Source organism: Sciurus vulgaris (genome assembly GCF_902686455.1).
Source record: "Sciurus vulgaris genome assembly, chromosome: 19".
NCBI lineage: Eukaryota > Metazoa > Chordata > Mammalia > Rodentia > Sciuridae > Sciurus > Sciurus vulgaris.
The window spans coordinates 13,054,635-13,075,005 of record NC_136480.1 but is presented as its reverse complement, the minus strand read 5'-3'; positions in this window follow the sequence as shown (position 1 = coordinate 13,075,005).

Here is a 20,371-nt window from a genome sequence, read left to right as displayed (position 1 = left end):
GATTAACTGGCTTCTTCATTGTCAGGGTGAGATCTTGTTTTTAATCTTTGCATTCTGGGGCAAGAGAAATGTTGGTACATTATATAGGAACATAGGCTATCAACTGTATTCCTCTATTATGTCCAGAATATATAGAACTAGTGAATCTCAGCTGTAGGGATCATAAACCAAGTCGCTGACTTTGTGCAGTGCCTCGAATTCCTTGGCTTGAACCCAATCTCCAGAAAAGCATGCAAGAGTTTATTTACCACTGGAGGGCAGTAGAGTGATATATCCCAGAGCAAAGAGTTTGTGGGCCTTTTAGGTTTTCTTTGTGAAAGATGGTTCTGGAATATTTTTTTAAAAAGACTTTTAGTCTTTGTCACCGTACAATCGTGGGACTGGGATAGACTGATATGTTCTTTCTTGAGTTTTAGTAACACTTTAATTTTCTCTAAATAGTGATCTCTCAGCTGTTAAAGGCCTAACAATTTGCTCTGGGATTTGGCAAGTGAGGTCATTCATAGCATTTACCAATTTCTCTGGTGTAAATATTCTGATCACAGCTAATGCTATGGTTTGGAAGTGTATTTTTTTTTTTTTTTTCATTGCTGTGACCTAAAGACCTGACAAAAGCAACCTACATAAGGAAAAGTTTATTTTGGCTCATGATTTCAGAGGTTCAGTCTATGGCTGGCCATTTCCATAGCTCTGGGTCTGAGATGAGGCAGAACATTGTGCAATTCAAGATGTGGCAACCAGGAAGCAGGGATAGCTCCACTCATCAGGAACAAAATATAAACTCCAAAGCTACCAATAAGCTACCAATGTGATGTCACTGAATGTGGAGTTGGGACGGGATGTGTCCAGTTCGCTCATACAGATTAACTCCAGAACACCCCTGTGGGCTCTTTCCACTGCCATTTACAGTCTACACTGTTAGTTGTATTTTCAGCTTAATTTTTCCATAACACTCTAAAATCCCAAGAATGAATATGAATGCATGATACATTTTGCTTCCTGGAACCATACCCAGCATGACAACTTAGGTGTTTTAACTGTTTAAATGAAAACTTTATTGAAGAATTATGCACACACAGTGAAGAATACACATTATCAGTGAATGTCAGTTGAATTATTGAAGAATTACAGTGCAGACACTGGAGATCAAGAAATAGAACACTAAAAACATCATGGAGGCCCAGTGTAGTTCCTCCCATCTGTTAGCCTCCAGCTGTCCAGGTTCTAATGCTGTAGGTTAGTCCATCTGCTTTCCAGTCTTCTTATGAATAGATCTGTACAGTCAGTATAGAGTCTTTAATGTCTGGTTTCTTTTACTCTGCACCATGTTTGTGTGAAACTTGAATTTTGTTACAGGAAGGTAGACTTCAGTCTCATTGCTATGTATATTCTTCCATTATATGAATATACTACAATTTGGGTTGTATTTTACTGTTGATGACTATCTGAACTGGTTCCAGTTCAGGCTTCTAGGGAAAGGGCTGCTGTGTCCATTCTATGTGTCTTTTTCCTTCTTTCTTTCTTTCTTTCTTTCTTTCTTTCTTTCTTTCTTTCTTTCTTTCTTTCTTTCTTTCTTTCTTTCTTTCCTTCCTTCCTTCCTCCTTCTTTCCTTCCTTCCTCCCTCCCTCCCTCCCTCCCTCCCTTCCTTCCTTCCTTCCTTCCTTCCTTCCTTCCTTCCTTCCTTCCTTCCTTCCTTCCTCCCTTCTTTCCTTCCTCCCTTCCTTCTCTGGATTAAACTCAGGGACACTTAACCACCAAACCACATCCCTGGTCCTTTTTTGTATTTTATTTTGAGACAAGATCTCACAGAGTTGCTTACAGCCTTGCTAAATTGCTGAGGATGGCTTTGAACTTGAGATCCTCCTGCTTCAGCCTTCTGAGCTACTGGGATTATGGGTGTGCGTGACTTAGTATGTGTCTTTGGTGAATAAAAGTACAAAGGTCTGTTTGTTATATCCCTAGGTGAAATTGTAGATAATATGGCATACATGTATCATAATGTTTTATATCTCACAGACATCCTGATTTGAGGTAGAGTCATGGAGGGATAAATGGGACCACAGTCAGACTAGGGTCACAGAAGGATGGCTTTATGTGACAGTAAAAACAAACAAAAAACCCTAAAATACTGAACAAGCTATAAACTTTAGAAAGAAGAGTCACTAGGCAGGCTGAATATGGGTGGGAATGGCCAGTGATTGTTGGTGGTTGTTCACATCTGGGAAATCCAAAATGGTGAGTGGAAGTTGGTATAATGTGGCTTTGGAGAGACAAGGAAGCATCAACATTTAGGTATTTATGCAGTTAAATGATCAGAGTCGGGAAAGGTATTCATTAACCCAAGTGAACATCTACTGAATACCACCTATACATCGACGTGGCAGTAGGTGTGATGATGCTTTGGTGATTAAAACAGCTCGGCTTCCCAGGAGCTCAGACTTTACGTACGTAGAGTCAATCAGCCAATCAGTTTGCATCTGTGCTAAGTACTTTGATAAGGGCATTAAAAGGTGATCAAGGAGAACAGAGGCATGTTATAACTCAGACCTTGTGGTGGGGAGAGTGAGCTGGGGAAGGATGAGGGGGTGGTATGAAGGTAGACTTCCTAGATGTGGCTGCACCTGAGTTCAGACCTAAAGAATGAGTAGGAAGGGAGGTGGTCGGGTTTCCCAGGCTGCAGGAACTCCAGGTGCAATGGACTAGAGGTAGAGATGCACAGTGAAGAAGGGGAATGGGAGATGATTTATAGTATGCTTAGAATATAGACTAGATAGAAGAGGAAGCTAATTAGGAGACCCAAGTGGATGGTATAGTCAGACCTTTTATGGAGGACCTTTTATTCCTGTTAAACTTCTGCACTCCATTCTAAAACAAAGGCTGTCTTTAGAAATTTTTAATCAAACTTACTTGTACCTTTTCCACTTCCTTGTGGATAGAGCAGGCAGGAAACACCTGCCATGGTCAAAGCAGGTCCTATTCCCGTAGGGATGGAATCTTACCCTTCGAAATAGGGTTGAAGCCTACTTTCTAGTGATGAGACCATCAGAGTGTCATTGGAATTGTGTGTTGGCAAATGGGTTCTATGGGAGGCCAGAGAGCTCCAATTTATGATGCTTGCAGATTTAGATTACAGTGCTTCCAAGTTTCCATGGTGCAAATGCTTCCAACCAGCATGCAAAGTTCCTGACACTGGGACAGTTGGTTCTTTTAAGTGCTTCCTTACCACCAGCTGTGCCATCATTTTCTGGATGATCAAGTTCCTAAACATTGCACTAGAGAGCATCATTACAGGGCACCAATATCAAGTGGAGGGCTTGAGTGCACACAGGTTTCTAGGGCTCACCCCCAGAGTTTTAGGTTCTGTAGGTCTGGGGTGAGGCCAGGTGGTTTGCATTTCCAAGTTCCCAGGTGAGGAAATGCTGTTGGTCTGGAGACCACGCTTTGAGGACTGCCCCTTTCTTCTTACTCCTATGTGAGATTAGTCCCAGGTTTTCATAGAAGTTTTACACCTATTAAAAAGTGTTCTGCAAGTGTGGAGAAAAAAGAATGAGGCAGAGAATCAGGTCAGCAATGAAAGAGGACACATCAAAGGCAGTGTCATGATGTAGAAGGAATCAGAATTTGAACTCAGAAGATCTGGAATTGATTGCTGCCTTGCCTGGGTAAATTTGGTGTATTATTCAACCTGAGTTTTATTTTTCCTGTTTCTGTGATCTGAATGTTTGTCCCCACCAAAATGCATATTGAAACTCATTGCCTCTGTGATAATATTAAAAGACAGGACCTTAAAGAGGTTAGGTTAGGTCATGAAGATTTCCATCTTCATGGGTGAACTTAGTGCCTTTAAAAAGGACTTCTGGGTATTCTCTGGTTTCTTTTTCTTCTTCTATGTGAAGAGCAATGTTTCTCCTCTTCAGAGGAGGCAGCCAAAAGGCAACATCTTGGGAGCAGAGATAGGGCTCTAACCAGGTTGCCAAACCCACTGGTGTCTGCATTTTGGACTTCCTAGCCTCTAAAACCATGAGAAATAAAGGTTTTTGTTAATAAATTATCCATTCTGTTATAGCCACACAAAATGGACCTAGACACCCATCCTCAAACTAATACTCCCTTATGGTGTGTCTCATGGGGTTGTTGTGGTGATCATGTGAAGCAAATTGCCAAATTCTGCATAGAACTGCAGACAATCATCTACAATCTTGAAATTCTTTGCAAATGTAAGCTGTTGTTTCTAGAGGTGATCAAGTGGGAAGCTGAAGCTCAGAGAGGTTAAATAATTACTTAGCTGGAAAAGAGGTCTGCTGATTTTCAGTTTGGTGACCTTTCTCTTTTATTTGTGGCTTTCAAATATTTTGTTTAAACAAAGGACTCTTTCTTCATATGAAACCTTAGGAGGAAGTATAATATGGGAAATGAAGAAAGAGGAACCTCTCATTAAAATGGGAGCAGGTATCTGGAGCTGGAGCCTCCAGGCAATGCCTCTGAAGCCTCAAGGTATTAGTGAGTCCAGCGTGAAACCTCTTTCCTGTCAGCACTTTCTTTGTGGGGTGGCAGTGAGCAGGTGTCGTGGGTGGGAACTCTGACATACTTGTTAGACTGTAGGGTAAAGTCAACACCAGTGGGTCTCACATTGGCAGCAATCAAAATCACCTCAGGTACTCTGGAAAAATCCCAGTGCCCTGGCTCCATCCCAAACTCATGACATCAAAATATCTGGAGTGGAAATGAGTTGTCTGTATTTTTAAATTCCCTTTGTGCTACCCTATTGAGATACCAGGTCTATATGAGGGGTTCCCAAAGTGCAGTGCCCAGACCAGCATCAGGGACATCACCTTGCAAACTTGTTGAAATGCAGATTCTCAGGCTCCTCAAAGAATCTCTCTACCAGAAACTCTGGGATTAGGTCACAGAAGTTCATGCTTTAATAAGCCCTGCTGGTATTCTGATGTATGCTAATTAAGTGCCACAGTTATCAGAACTAATGTGTCAGAATTACTGAGAGGGCTTATGAGGGCCAGGGATACCAGGTTTCAGGCTCAGAAACTCTGATCACTGGGAAGGAGTCTAAGGATTTGAAATTTTTATGAGCTCCCTTGTTAGTTCTGAGGCAGTGATCTATGGGTTAATCAATGAGAAAAAGTATTTTAAACAAAGTAGTTGTTCCTAAAACGGTGTGTGGTTGATCTATATCAGAATCATGGGAAGAGATGTTTTCTTCCTTGGGTTTCATTTTGGAAAGAATTTGAGTCAGTAGACTGAGGTTTGTGCCAAAGAATCTAATTCTGTCTTTTAGTCATTTATTTATAGAATCTCATTTTTGGAAAACATCATCAGGTGATTCTTATAGCTAGTTGTATCAGCTAGCTTTTGCTAGTAACAAACAACCATGAAACTCAGGAGCTTAAAAATCACTATCATTTATTCTCATCCATCTGCAGGTTGGTTGGAGTGACCCAGCTTCATGCATTGGGTCTGGGGCCTCAGGTCTCCTCCACCAGTTTTATTCTGAGGCCCAAGCTGAAAAAGTCACTAGAGAGCTCTTCTCACACAATGGTAGAGGGACAGGAAGATGCATGCCCAATGGCATAAGCTGTTTTTCAGCTCTTCTTTACAATTATGTCTGCATACAACTGTTGGTAAAACAGGTTACAGGGCCCAGTCCCAAGTCAAGGGGAGGGGAAGTTTACTTCTGCCATGAAGGACAGGAAGGGAGTGGCAGTTTTGGACAGAGATCTAATCACCCTTCACCCTTCACCTTTCACCTCCTTGGTTTGTCATCATTCATGTTTACCTTGGTCACAAGAGGGAGGATGGATGAGCCTCATCACAACCCCATTTCATTAAAAGCGAAGCAAAGCAAAACAAGACGCATCAAACCAAGCAATCCTGGTGGCAGGATGTGTCTTTCTCCGGGTGAGAGATACGCTGATCCATTAGTTACATGATTAGAGATGCATGTACTCTTAAGACCACTGGGGAGATAATTATAAATTATTTTAAAGCTGGAAGGAAACTGCCAGTCTGTCTCTCTCATGGCAGAGATGAGGGAATTAAGCCCAAATGAGGGTAAGTGATTTGTTCAGGAAAGATATCACAAATGGCTGGGCTGGGACTATCACTGAGTTTTTTAGATCCTAAGTCCTGTGTTCTTTATTCTGCACTATAGTTTCCTATAAGATAGAAGAATAAAGATGTCTATTCTTTTGTAGGCTCGGGAGCTGATAGTAATTGTAATGGCTACTTCTGATCGTCAACTTGATTGGATTAAGAGATGCCAATTATTAAGAGGCTTCTGGGTGTGTCAGCCAGGGTGTGTCTAGGAATGGCTGGCATGTGGAATAGTGAACTGAAGTGGAGACCCTCCCTAAGCATGGGCAGCACCACCTAGTAGGATGGCGGCTTGGATGGAACAAAAGTTGGAAGAACAAGGAAGCAGCTACAGATGCAAGCTTGACTCTTCTTAAACGGGTTCTTGATTGCTGCTTCAATCATCTGAGGATATCAGACTCTGGCTTCTTCACTCTTCCAAAGTGGACTCTGCCAACGATTCTCCAGATAGATTCTAGAAGCCTTGGTCTTGGACTCGGCTAGGACTGTTGATCCTTCTTGTTCTGGGGCTTCTGCCTCTTGGACTGCACAGCTGCTGGTTCTTCCAGTTCTCTAGTGTGCAGATGGCCATTGTGAACTATTCAACTTCTGGTCATGTAAGCCAATCTAATAAATCCCCTTTTATAATCAGACTTCCTGTTGATTCTGTTCCTCTAGAGAATCCTGACTAATACAGTAATGTTAAATGAGTTTATATTAGAGCAGAGATTAGAGTAGAATGCTGGATAGGCATCCCTGTAAATGTTGACTAACAATCCATTACCTGAGGAGATGATCCAGACTTTACCTGGTGAGATTTGGATGTACTCATACTTAAGAGACTATTTTATCCCAGTGAGAATTACTAGCATTGGGAGCCACTGGACTCCTTGTGTGATTCTCTGTTCCTTAATTCTCTGGGGGGGAGTGAAGAGATGGAGAAGACCATTTGTGAACATCTACCTGCAGGTCATGTGCTTCTGCCTTCTTATTTCAATTTTTAGGTTGCTTCATAGCCTTAAAAGAGAGAGAGAAAAAGTCCCCCTAAAAAGTGGGACTTCCACAACTATAGGACTGTTGGAGACCCCTTTCAGTTGTCTTTGTAGCTAGAGGTCAATCTATTATCTGGCTTGACTTAGAAACCCAGGCGGCTGGTTCTCAATGTTCTCAGTATTGTCTAGTGTAACCCCTACTTGTTATCTTTTTGACCTTTTTCTATGTAGAAAGTTTGAAATGATACATCCATTCTCCATGTATTGATTATTTGTGTTGATTTTATTCCCTGGTTTAACTAGACATTCCAAGGAGAAATTAGTAAATGAAAGAGATAGTACCTGCTGTATAGATATAAACAGGTCTAGATTTGGGTGAGATAAAGGAAACACGGAGGGAGACATAGAAGCTGAAAGCCAGGGTGGGAAGTTGAATCGAGAATTCTGAGGACCACTCTGCTCCTTGCCATGGAAATTTTAGCCACTAAAAGATTCCAGGTAGAATTGGGTGATTGTACCAAAACCAAATTTGTCTAGGAACTAAGGTCTCTGGGGCAGGTAGGATTGAGGTAAATTGATCTCCAACTCTGCCTCCAGGTTCAGTCAGATCCTTCCACTAGAAGACCTAGTGATTCTCTGGATTTCCTTTCCAGCATTAACTACAGATGATACTTTTCCTTTGGTGTGTATTGATTACTGTTTTTTTTGTAGACGCTGTAAAGTCCAAGTTGTAGCCAGTCTCCAAGATGATTACATTGATTCTTGCTTTCTGCAAGTCATACACATGTGTAGAACCTTCACACACAGAATAGGGATGACCTTGGTGACCGTGGTGTATGGTTCAAATGACACTGACTTCTGCCCTAATTTACACAAGGCATTGGGGCTTGCCCCTTGCCCTTTCTTGGGTTGCTCACCTTGGAGAAGCCAGTGGCAACGTCATGAGGAAATATAAGCAGTCCTGTAAAAGCAGTCCATGTTGTAAGATCTCATGACCACATCCAGAGTCAACATTGCTTCCATGCCAGTGAGCTGTTCTAATCATATTTTTCTAGCTCGAATCAAGCCATCAGATCACTATAACTTGATGTCTTGACTGAAGCCTCATGAGAAACCTGACTTAGAACTTCCCAGCTATGCCATTTCTGAATTATTGACCCAAAGAAAGAAGGTACAATAGAAATTGTAGTCCCATTTTAAGTTGCTGGATTTTGGGATAGTTTGTTACACAGCAATAGATAACTAATGCATTCTAGGGAGATGTCAACAGTGTGTTGCTCACCATCATTTCCCTAGCACCTAGGACAATATTGGCTTATGAACCTAATAAATAGTGTCTGAATATGTGGATCTTTTTTCATCTCCCCCCCATACCTGCTCTTCTTGAAATTAGCATGGTACACTCTACTCTCATTGGTCTGAATGCTTCTCTATCACAGTGTATTGTTTTAATTTTGAATCCCTATCTATTCCTAATATAACCACTAGCTATTGGGAAAAAAATAGAGCAATGTCTAGTTTCCACTCATACTTTAAACATCTGCTCCAACCTGTAAGGCTTCTTCTAATCATTGCAAAATAGAGCACCCCCACCCCTGCCTGCCCCATCTGGCAAATGCAAGTCCAAATTTAGTGCCTTACAGATAATTTAATAAAAAGGTGGGACTATGGCTAAGGAAATCCAAAAAGGGATGGTAAGCTGGAAACTCTCACCTTCTCTAGGCTAAAGGAGAGAGTGGAGCAACTGATGAGCAGAACTTAGAGATGGAGCTATAGGGAGATGGATGCCTAGTCAATGGGCAAAGAGGGAAACAGGTGATAAATACTCTTGACCTCATTCTCATCCCTTCTATGTTTCCCATTAAATGAATCCAGTCTGAATCTGGAAGCAATAGAGTCTCTTGACACATCCATTCAGATTCACAATGTTGGAACACAGTATGTTGAGACAGAGAGAGGATCCAGAGGGCCATGTGGAAAATCCAGTATACCCATGCTTTCCATCTCTGTTGGAAATTAGATACACTCTTACTCATGGTCTCTCTTGCATTATTGCCATGCATTACTATTGAACTCTTCTATGTAATTTTATGTTCCAGAGATTAATGACTCCTCTTCCCTGCAATATTATCAACTCCTAGTGGGTGACAGACATCTCTTGTATTTCTATTTTTAAGACATTTCTTGTATTGAAAGTAGCTTACCATATCAGTTACCATAAACTGCCAATATGAAATTATTGGTTGCACAAAATGTGGAAACACGAACAAACACATGGAAGTATTTATGAAGTTATCCCCCCACACGAGATTCCAACTCATGTGTATAATGTTATACACAGTCAAATACATTTAAGTGCAATCCAGACTTTATCATATGGAGTATTGGAATGAGTTATCTAGAGGATATCTGTCCAAACTCTAAAACATGAATTCCTTTTATAACATTGTTGGTATACTGTTATCTAGTTGGGGCTTTAAATTCTCCTGAGAGTAGAATTCCATTACCACTCAGCAGTGGAGTCCAATCAGCATGTCTAAATGACCAGAAAGTCTCATGAGAGCCCCCAGTATGTAATTTACCTGCAACCCCTGTCAGCTTTTCATTCTTCGTCATTATACTTTTTTTCCCAAAATGCTGTAGAAATTAAATCAAATAATAGGTACACATTTTGAGATGGGCTTCTGTTGCTCACCATAATGCATTGGAGATTCATTCAAGTTGCTGAGTCTTAAAGTCTGTTCTTGTTTTATCTCTATATCATGTTCTATTGTATGGATGTTACATAACTTGTTGATCCAAGAATCCAACCAAAAACATGAGAGTTGTTTATGATTTTTAGTTATTATAATCCTTACCTGGGGCCCAGCAGTGTGAGGACAGAGAGAAAAAAATGCTTCATAGCCTTACCCACCCCCAGGAATCCCAGATTCTCTGATGCAGAGGATGATTCTCCTGCATTAAGAGTCTTAGATTCCTGTGGGCACCTCTTTCTTTGCCTCTCTAAGTGCTGCTGTGGCTGTGAAGGTGTTTGGCTGCTGCAGTGAGAGAGAACAGAAAGCAGAGACAAAACCTTGGGGATTCCTCTGAGTGTTAGGAAATATCATCTTTTTCTTGAGCCAGCACTGAAGTGCTTTACCTACCACTCTGTCAGCACTGATGCCCAATTCTGGATTTTTGAGATGCACAGATTTCAGGCCTGGGGGTACAAGTGGGGGAAAATGGTAGGGTAACCTCCAGTTTGGTGGAACTTCAAATTCTGGCTTCCATCCCCTTTACCTGGTGCTAAGTGCTTTTCAGAGTCCCAAATAGCTGCCTTGTGCATTCTGTCAGGATTTCATATTTTGTTCAGTGGGAGAGAGAAGGTGAAGTTTGCTTGCTAACCTCCTCTCAGCAGAACCAGAGCATTCTTTGAGTTTTAGATACTGAGTGATGTATTTTTAATTTATAATTTGGTTCTTAAAAAAACAAATCTGTTTGGTGATTTCTGATGATAATTTCTTTGTTTATAAGTCCTCTTATTCCTCTTCCTTCTCCTCCTCCTCATCATCTTCTTTCTTTTCTTTTTTTGTACCAGGGATTGAACACAGGAGCACTTAACCACTAACCGCTGAGCAACATCCCCAGCCCTTTTTATTTTGTGACAGGTTCTCATTAAGTTGCTGAGGCTAGCTTGGAACGTTTGATCCTCCTGTCTCAACCTCCCACGCTGCTGGGATTACAGGATGCACCACTATACCCATTTTTTTAGAAAAAAATGATTATGAATGAATATTTTATTTCAGTTGTCTGATAATTTCAGGCTCTGAATCTTTGTGAATCTGCATCTGCTGATTTCCTTGTGTAGTTTTAAATGAATTGTTATCATGAAAATATGTTTCATGGAATATTACCAGTGAGAATTCTTCAAAGCCCAGGATGAGGGTGGATTATCTCTAGAATGAATTTTATTCACTTCTGCATGGTGCCTGGGGTGGTAGCGGAGCAAGATAAATTTAAACTAAATTTGTGACTTGAGGTTTTGTGGGCCACAGAGCTAGTATGACTTCAGACAGTGCAGTGTACCTAAAATCTGACTGCTGGCTTAGAAACCCTGGGTTTTTGTTCTTTCTCATGGTCTCACTATTCTAGCAAGGCAAACTTTTTTGTCATCCACAGGACAGAAGCACATTTTTTTTTTTTCCAATTTACTTACTTACTGAAGGTATATAATTTGGGATTGCTTGCTCTTTATGGAGTGGGTCAAGCATAAAACTTTGGGTGTTCTTGAACTTGGTCTTTTGAGCCTAGCAAAAATATGAAAACCAACAATTTCAACAGATTTAATGATTGGCTTTAGACTGAAATCTCATTTCTGTCCTCTACCTTCCTTCACTCCCATTTTAGCCTTAGTCTTCCTTATACTCTGCATTTAAGATTTTAAAGTGTTTACCAGCATTTTAGGTTATCTGTCCAACCTGTTCCTAGAAATATACTCTCCATTGAGTGTATCATTATGATTCATTCAGTCTCTGTTAAAATAAGATGCAATGATTACATAAGATATAAAAGGGAGATTTGGGAGACCAAGACTTTGATCTAGTATTTTTCCTATCGTGGCAACTGAACATGAAGAAAACTCTGTCATCTCTTTGGACCTTGGGGTCCTTCAAGGTTATGTGACAGAGTTGACTTAGATCACCTCTGAAACTCTTTGCATGGTAAAGCCATGTTTTGGAGGTGATCACCAAAATTCCTTCCAATTTATTTTTTGCTATCAGCATCACTTTTTAAACGATCCATGTTCAAGATATTTTAACATCTCAGCTAGGCTAATCAGAGGGATGCTCCACAGTGTCTTGTTGATTCCCCACCCCCACCAGGTGAAATTCTGATCTTTAAAAGGATTTAGCATAACTTGATAGTGTTATTCAGGCAGGAGAAAGTGCAATCATCTCAAGGGTTTGTCTCCAGGGTATCTAAAGGTAATATCCCCACATTGCAAGAATACTTCATTGTGCACAGACTCAGGAGATCATCAGCCATTGTGGGTGTATTCACTGTCTCTGTTGTGTGTGTATTGATGTGTGTCTTGGCATCTGTGAGTGATGCAGGATGATGCTATTGCTTCCAAAACAAAAACTTTTTTCTACCTGTCTAAGAGAGCCAACGACTTGTTTAAAAAGCAATTGCTTACCTGTGTCATAAATGACGTCCCTGTTGAAATGATCCAGGGTACTGGGGGTGACTTTGTTTTAATGCTAAGTATTTGGGAGTCACTGAGGTATCTTGAATCAGAAGATGCTTAGAGATGGTCAAATCAAATTATATGTTAGCTTTAGTAGCTGCAGAAGTTTTTATTTTTTTCATAGAAAAAAGAACTTCAAATCTCAAATATAAAACATATATTTTAACAGCATAAATTTACAAGCTCAAGTCTTACAACGTTTGACTGGTGTAACAGTAATGCATGAGAATATTTTAATGAAATAGTTCAAATTCAAAAAATATGTAAGTAGAACTTCATTTATTTTACACGTTTATTGATTTTCTGTTTGGTGAGAGATGCCATGTTTTTCCATGTGGGTTTCAGGGGCGTGCCTCATACTTGCTATTTTATTTCATGTTATGTTTTGGATCTGAAATGCCCTCCCAGAAGCTCATGTGTTGGGCAGTGCAGCAGTGTTCAGAGATGAAGATTGGATTAGGAGAGCCGTAACCTCATAATTACCCTGTGGGCTAATTCATTTGATGAATTAATAATTTGGGTACTATTGGGTAGGACTATTGCAGACAGGTGGGTGGCTAGAGAAAGGAGATGACTGGGGGCATGTCCTTGGGGCTTATGTACTGTCCCTGGCTTCTCCCTTTCTCTGTACTTTCCAGTTGCCATGAGCTCAGCAGTTTTCCTCTTCCACACTCTTCTGCTTTGAGGTTCTGTCTCACCTTAGGCCCAGAGAAATGGAGTAAGCCCACCATGGACTGAAACTTCTGAGACAGTGATCCCAAAATAAACTTTTCCTCTTCTGAGTTGTTCTTGTCTGTATTTTGGTCACAGTGAGGAGAAACATCTGAGTCATAACATCAACAAAATTAAAAAAAAAAATCAGACCCTTCAAAATACCTTTGGGTACTTTAAAAACTTTGGGACATTCTACAGAACACAGTTTGAAAACACTGGTTTATTCTAACCCCCCTAGTTTAGAGACTAAAAAAAGAGTTAATAATTTGCTCAAAGAAAGAAGAGAAAATAATATTTTGTGTGTGTCTACTAAATATTGCATTAGGAGATGTTCCAAAGACCCAACCAAATATATTTGTGAAATTTATTTTATTGTTGTGATATTATTGGTTATTGTGTCAGCTTTTTTTGCCACTATGACCAAAAGACCTGACAAGAAGAATTCTGGGAGGAAATTTTTATTTCGGGCTCACAGTTTCAGAAGTCTCAGTTCATAGATGACTGAGTCCATTGTTCTTGGCCCAAGATAAGGAATAACATCATGGTGGAAGAGTGTGGTGGAGAAAAGCAGCTCAAGACCTGGCACCAGGAAACAGAGAGAAACTATTCCACTCAATAGAGACAAAATTAAAACCCCAAAGGCATGCCTGTAATGACCACCCTCCTCTGACTACAGCCTACCTGCCTAAAGTTACCACCCAGTTACTCCCTATCAGGGGATTAATACACTGATTAGGTTAAGGCTCTCCTAACCCAATCCTTTCACCTCTAAAGCTTCTTGCATTGTCTCCTACATAAGCTTTTAAGGAACACCTCATATTGACACCATAACATCAATTGTGGTATTACACCCCTATCATATTGCTACTATTATCCCCATATTGTATAGGAGAAAACTGAGATAACATGCAATCAAAAAGGTAGGAAGCAGTCAATTAACAAAGACCTTTTTAGTCACAGTGATGACTTTGGTTATGAATTGAGGAGTGATTTGATCAGATGTGTGTTTTAAATGCTGTGTTCTATAGACATTACATGCATTGCTTCAAAACTTTCAAAAAAATCTAAGGAGGTGGAATTTATTGCATTGTCCCTATTTTATACATGATCCATCTGAGGCTCAGAGAAGTTGTGTAACTTGACCTCAGATGTATATGTCAGGGAGTATGTGGGGGAGTGCAGATTTGAACCCTGGTGGTCTGGAGAGCTCTGTCTTTCTTGAGCCAAGCTGTAATTGATGCTGTGCACCCAGAGACCACCAGGAGTATGGCTCTTGTTCAACAAGTTGGGTTTAGTAGTTCTTAGGACAAGGGAGGTCCTTAGGACAAAGAAAGCCCAGGGAGAACCACAGAGTAGCTCCATAAGAGAGGCTCAGAGCCTATGGCATTGGGGTTTGTTCGAGGTGATTTGAAGAGGCTACTGGGAATCCAAACTTTATTCTGGATTACATGCCCTTATTGAATGGGGTAATTCTATGATTAAGATTCTTAATAAATCTTATCTTTATGAGCAAGAGAATATTAAGGTGAGACTAGGGTTGGGATGAAGGAAGCAGTCTTCACCTGGGGGAAGGGTACTGTTTAGTTATTTCTGTGGTTTTTCTCTGTTCTCATCTTGTCTGTGTTCAGACATTTGAGACATGATTAGGGACTTTTTTTTTTTCTTTTTTTGTCTTGATCCATCACCACAGAGCAACCTTATCTGACGCTGATGATCTATGAAATTGTTTATAGTCCACAGGAGAATTCTCAGGCTTTCTTGTTAGTGCCAAGCTGCTAGTGCCAGGTCCTTACCGTCAGGTCTGCTTCTCACCCTCCCACGATGTGCAGCCTTTCGTTAAATGTCACCTCTCTGATCGGCATGGTGGCTGAGCTGGACAGGATCAAGAGCTGATGCGAGGAGCCCAAGGAGACTAGTTAGCAGGTCACTGCTGGAGACCAGGAGGAGGGGAGATGCTGGTTTGGGCATGTGAGTGGAGAGGGGTGTGTAGGCTTGTGAGATGGACAGGAGATAGAATCAGACGTCAGTGGGGAATCACATATTCTCTCAGAGCCCCAGCTGTGATACGCTGGGGTTGAGGCATAAAAACCAGCCTGAGAAAGACAAAATTCTCATCAGCCTTTCGTTGTCATGAAATAGCAAGGAAGGGGGAAATCTTACCAAATAACTCAGCCTCATCTTCCCCAAACGCATTCTTTTTTTTTTTTAAATGTTAATAATAATCCTCTTATTTTCCCCATTACCTTCCTGAGTCCTTTCTTTTTAGTTTTTTTATTATTATTTTTATTTTTACAGACTGCATTTTGATTCATTGTACACAAATGGGGCACAACTTTTCGTTTCTGTGGTGGTGCACGATGTAGATTCACACCATCCGTGTAATCTACATCTACGTAGGGTAATGATGTCTGTCTCATTCCACCATCTTTCATACCCGTGCCCCCTCCTCCCTCTCATTTCCCAATCCCAAAAAACCAAAGGCCAAATATTTTCCCTGATAAATAGATGATGATACCCAAACACATTCTTGGCCACTGAAAATCTCTGATTTCCAGAGAGCTTGAGTTTTGCAAAGACACTCTCGACCCCTTCACAATTACATAGGCTGTTTCTTCAGATGTCTTGAGACCTTGAAAAGTATATATATTTTTTTAAAACAGCTGAAAAACCCTCTTTTATTATTGATGAAATCCTTCTAGTGAGCTGGCTGGAGTTAGATTTTTGTTTTTGTTTGGGAATTTACCTTATAGATGAGCTAACTGGTAAAAGAGCTTGATTAATGACTGTCGTGGACCATATAAATTATGACCAGTGCAATTTCTAGGTTGTATGGGAGAGGAAATCATTTGAGAAAAATGTGCCCATGTGCTTAGAAAGCCTGAGTCCTTCCAGATTTATAATATCCCACTTATTGAAGAGTAACTTTAGTTCTTTCCTTTCAACTACCTCCTGTACCTAGCCATTTACTCCCAATACCCCTGAGGACAAAGAAGAAGAGTTAATTCTAAACCAGGTTCTACCTCCATATTGATGAAAACTGAATCTCCAGAGATTGTGTTGAGTCTTGTGTTACCACATTTAACTTTGTCAGAAATGGAGTGTGACCGCTTAGATTGAATTCTAGTGTCATAACCTCCTCACAATCTCATTTTAGAATTTAATGAGGATTTTAATGTTATAACTGTAGGGGTTTGAGGCACCCAAGTTAAGATATAAGAGAAATAAGGAATGCAGAATGCAAAATATTACTTTATTACCAGGAAAGAATATGCCTGGTGGACTTCTTTGTAATGTGCAGCTCCAGAATCAGACAACCCTGTGTGCCTGACCCCTTTCTTTGTCCAGGAGAGGGGTCAGTGAGGAGTGAAGAGAGGCCAGGAGCCTTGTGGTCAGAGGGGAAGAGGAACATCCAATGAGGGGCATTGTTCACTCTAAATTAGACAGAGCTGTGTCTTATAGAATTTGCCTGTTCTAATATCTGACTCGAGATTCAGTATCATAAATTAACCTGAATTTGAGTGTGGAAATCCAGTCAGTATTCTATAGTTATAACTCAGTGGACTGTAGATGTTTAAAGATAAATGCCTTCTGAAAAAGGACCATTTTCAGAGCAAAGAGGCGATTAAATAGTTGAAATAATAATTGGAGCCCTTTAGGAAAATAGCAAGTGCTCTTTCTATGCTGTTTCAGGCCAACAGTTTTATTGGTCAAGAACCAATGAATTTTCTATTTTTGGGGGAGGCGGGAGAAATACTTGGTCCATTTGGATACCCATCTTTCAACAGTCAATTAAAATTTTTTCCTTGAGTAAACTTTCTTGGGTTTCATGGTCTTTCTCCTTCTCTAACCCTGTGGCTTCAGGTGTCCACTGTGTGTTCTCATAACTGCTGGCTTATTTGCCCCTTGTAACATTTGTTACATGAATTCATTAGGTAATGAATCATCTCACCTCTGTGTTCCCCACAAGGCTGAATCCTTCCAGGGCTATTTAAATATTTGATATTTATCCTGTTTGTTGTTTCTCCAGCAGCAACAGGGTGCCTTGGACACATTGGTGTCCACCAACACTATTCGTTGGGGCTTCTCTGTGCTTATTAGAGTGTTGTTTAGCATGGTGCTGTGAGTCAGTCAGTGGCGTTTAGCACGGATGGGGAGTGAGTGACAGTAGGAGGTTTACTGGGGAATGCTCTCCAGGAGCGCCCCTGCCAGGAACCAAGAAGACAAGACTGGATGAAGATGTAGCTATTCTGAAATGCACTTGTAAGAGAGGCCCATCCACCTATATTAAGGGGGTCCCTGGAGCTGGGATGTCCATTCAGAGTTATTATGAAGTGAGTAAGGGTAAACTCAGGGAAGTCAGCCCTTAGGGAACGTGACTTGATGAGGCAGTTCCCCTGCAGCCAGGAGATGTTTGCTGTGAGGGTTGCAGCTTTCCAGAGGCTGGAGGACGGGGGCATGAACCTGAGGAGGGGATCACAGTGCAGCACCCATTACACATCATCATCACTTCCCAAGTGAATCAGTATGCCCCGAAAGCCAATAAGTCAGGTAGACTGAGACCAAGGTTTGCAGATTGTGTTAGTCAGCTTTGCACCACTGTGACCAAAATTCCTGACAAGAACATCTCGGTGGAGGGGATGTTTGCTCTGGGCTCATGGTTTCAGAGTTTCAGCCCATGCATGGTCAGCTGACTCCATTACTCTGGACCTGAGGGGAGGAGGAGCATCATGGCCAAAGGGCAGGGAGGAGGAAAGCTGCTTACCTGTGGCCCCCAGGAAGCAGAGAGAAAGAGAAGGGGGAAAGGGACCACAGGAAAGAGCCACCCTTCCAGGGCATAGCTCTGATGATCCTTCTCCAGCCACACCCCACCCGCCTCCCGTGACCACCCAGTCAGTTCATTCAAACCAGGACAGACTGATGAGGTCACAGCTCTCACGGTTCAGTCACTTCACCTCTGAGCATTCCTGCAGTAACAGGCACTTTGGGGGACACCCAGATCCAAACCGTAACACAGATTCTCAAGGTCTTTCTACACTGTGTGGCTCAAAGTCATGTTTAACCCAATGAACATCTCTAATTACGTTGAATGACTAGTGTGTCTTTAAGTCATGAAGAACCCAAGGTGTCTAGGATGTCTGACTTTGGAAGGCGCCTCTGTGCTGCCAGTGCCCACCAAGGTACCTGACTTTGAATTCTTTGCCACAGGTAGCAGCCAAGGGTAGGGTTGTGGGTTTAGATAGTAGCAGGTAACATTTGCACAGCATTTGCTAAGTGCCAGGTACTGTTCTAAGTCCTCTGCATAAGTTCATTCATTCCCCCCAATAATACTACATGGAAGGCATTACCCAGTTTCCATAGATGGGGAAACTGAGGAACAGATACTTAAATAATTTGTCCATGGTGACACAGCAAAGACATTGCAGGACCAGAGTGTTGGACTCAGAGAGTCTGACTTAATCTGTGGGAAAAAAAAATTTTTTGGATTTATTATGTTTTTATCTGTAACAGAAACTGTTCTAAGCATTTTGCTCGCCTCTTTTTATTTTCACCACCACAGTCCATGGCAGGAGTTTCGAACATTCTCCCCGTGTTAGAGAGTAGGAGACTAGTGCTCAGGTGCCTCACAGCTTGGCTGCGTTCACCCAGCTGAAGAGCAGAACTAGGAATCAGATCCTGATCCATCTTATATCACAGCCTGGATCTTCAGCTGAGCCTCCAGGGTTCCAGTGTCTCCGTTTTGAAAAGAGGGAGAGAAAAGCCTGGTGGCGACTCTTTCGAGTGCTTGTGAGGCAAAAATGAGGCAGAACTTTGGTTGTTGGGGTAGCAGATTGGGGCCCTAAAGGGGAACCCCTCTTTTCACTTACCACAACCTAAGTGCTATTGTGTAAGAAGAAAAAGTTCACGAGAAGAAGATGGACCTTTACTGGATGTTTAATATGTGCCTAGTAGCTTTATATATATATATATATATATATATATATATATATTTTTTTTTTTTTTTTTGCATCAAGAAATAGCAGACATTAATTTTGACCATATGGAAATACTCATTAAAGGTTCCCCAGTGGACATGAGTTATTCTTGTGACACTGACACCACAAGTTTCCCTCTTCAGCTGGGGCAGGAAGGGAAGGGATATTTTTCACACCGAAAATGGAGATTTGGCTCTGGGATTTTGCTAACAGGGCCACAGGGGGATTGAATCTTACACTGTAAGCTTTATCCCACCGGACTTGACTCAAGGATGCACTGATTTAGAACAGAAAAGAATCTCAGGATCTAAACACATTCCCCTTAAGATTCTGGTCAGCTACTCGGTCAATATTTCAATTTAATTCTGAACTTGGGAACGTTGCATTTGAATATAAGATAAGGAAAACCAGGTTCTGTTGTGGTCCTCCCTTAGAGATGGAGGGTAGCGTGTTCCTCCTGGGCTGCCAGAGTGGCTGTTCTTCTGCACGAGTCCTTTACTTGATGGTTAAGGCAAGAACGTGCAGGTAGGTTATTTACATGCATGCAGAAAGCGAAGCTGACGGTCGTTGATTGGGCCTGGCAGGGTTCAGTTCGGGGAATAACTTTTGTGCTGACATCAAATAGCAGTGATTTCAGGTTTATGACAGTTATCAAATATAATGATACGGAATGAGACCAAATTGTACCATAATAGCAATAAAAATCAACCTGGAAGGAGAGGTACTTCCATCTGTTTTGCTGTTGCTCGGGGGAGCTTGATTGTGGGCATTCGAAGCCAGCATCTGACTGTGGAAGATCAGATTTTGTGATTCGCCTTAAGTGAAAAATGGGGCAACCTGGGCTGCCGTGGTCACGGAGGACTTGGACCATGACAGCTGTATCCTGGACAGATATCAGCTGTCACTTGCGTAATCGATAAGGATGGTCGTCGTCTTAGGCGTCCAGCCGAGGAAGGGGAGAGAAGGCTTGAGCAAGCTGGAGTGAACGTGCGGGTGTTAAGACAGTAGTTGTTCTGCACACTGGACTGCCGCTGCCCTCGGGTTTTATGCACTTAGAGCTGGACTGTCTGCGATATTTGGAGAATCATCCCTTATATTCCTTACAGGGTCTTTGGTATAATACTTATCCCAAGAGATGCTTTGCCTGCCCCAAACAAGCAAATAAACAAAAACATAACCATGGTTAAGCAAGTTTGAAAATTTTATGATTTTGTAAAAAATTGTGACGTTCTTATGGTCCGAATGTTTGTGTCCTCCCCAAATCCTGAATCCCCAAGGTGATAGTATTGGAAGGTGGGACTTGTGGGAAGATTAATTCCCTGGCACCTTCTGCCATGTGAAGACTACAGTAAGAAGGCACCATCTATAAACAAAGAAAC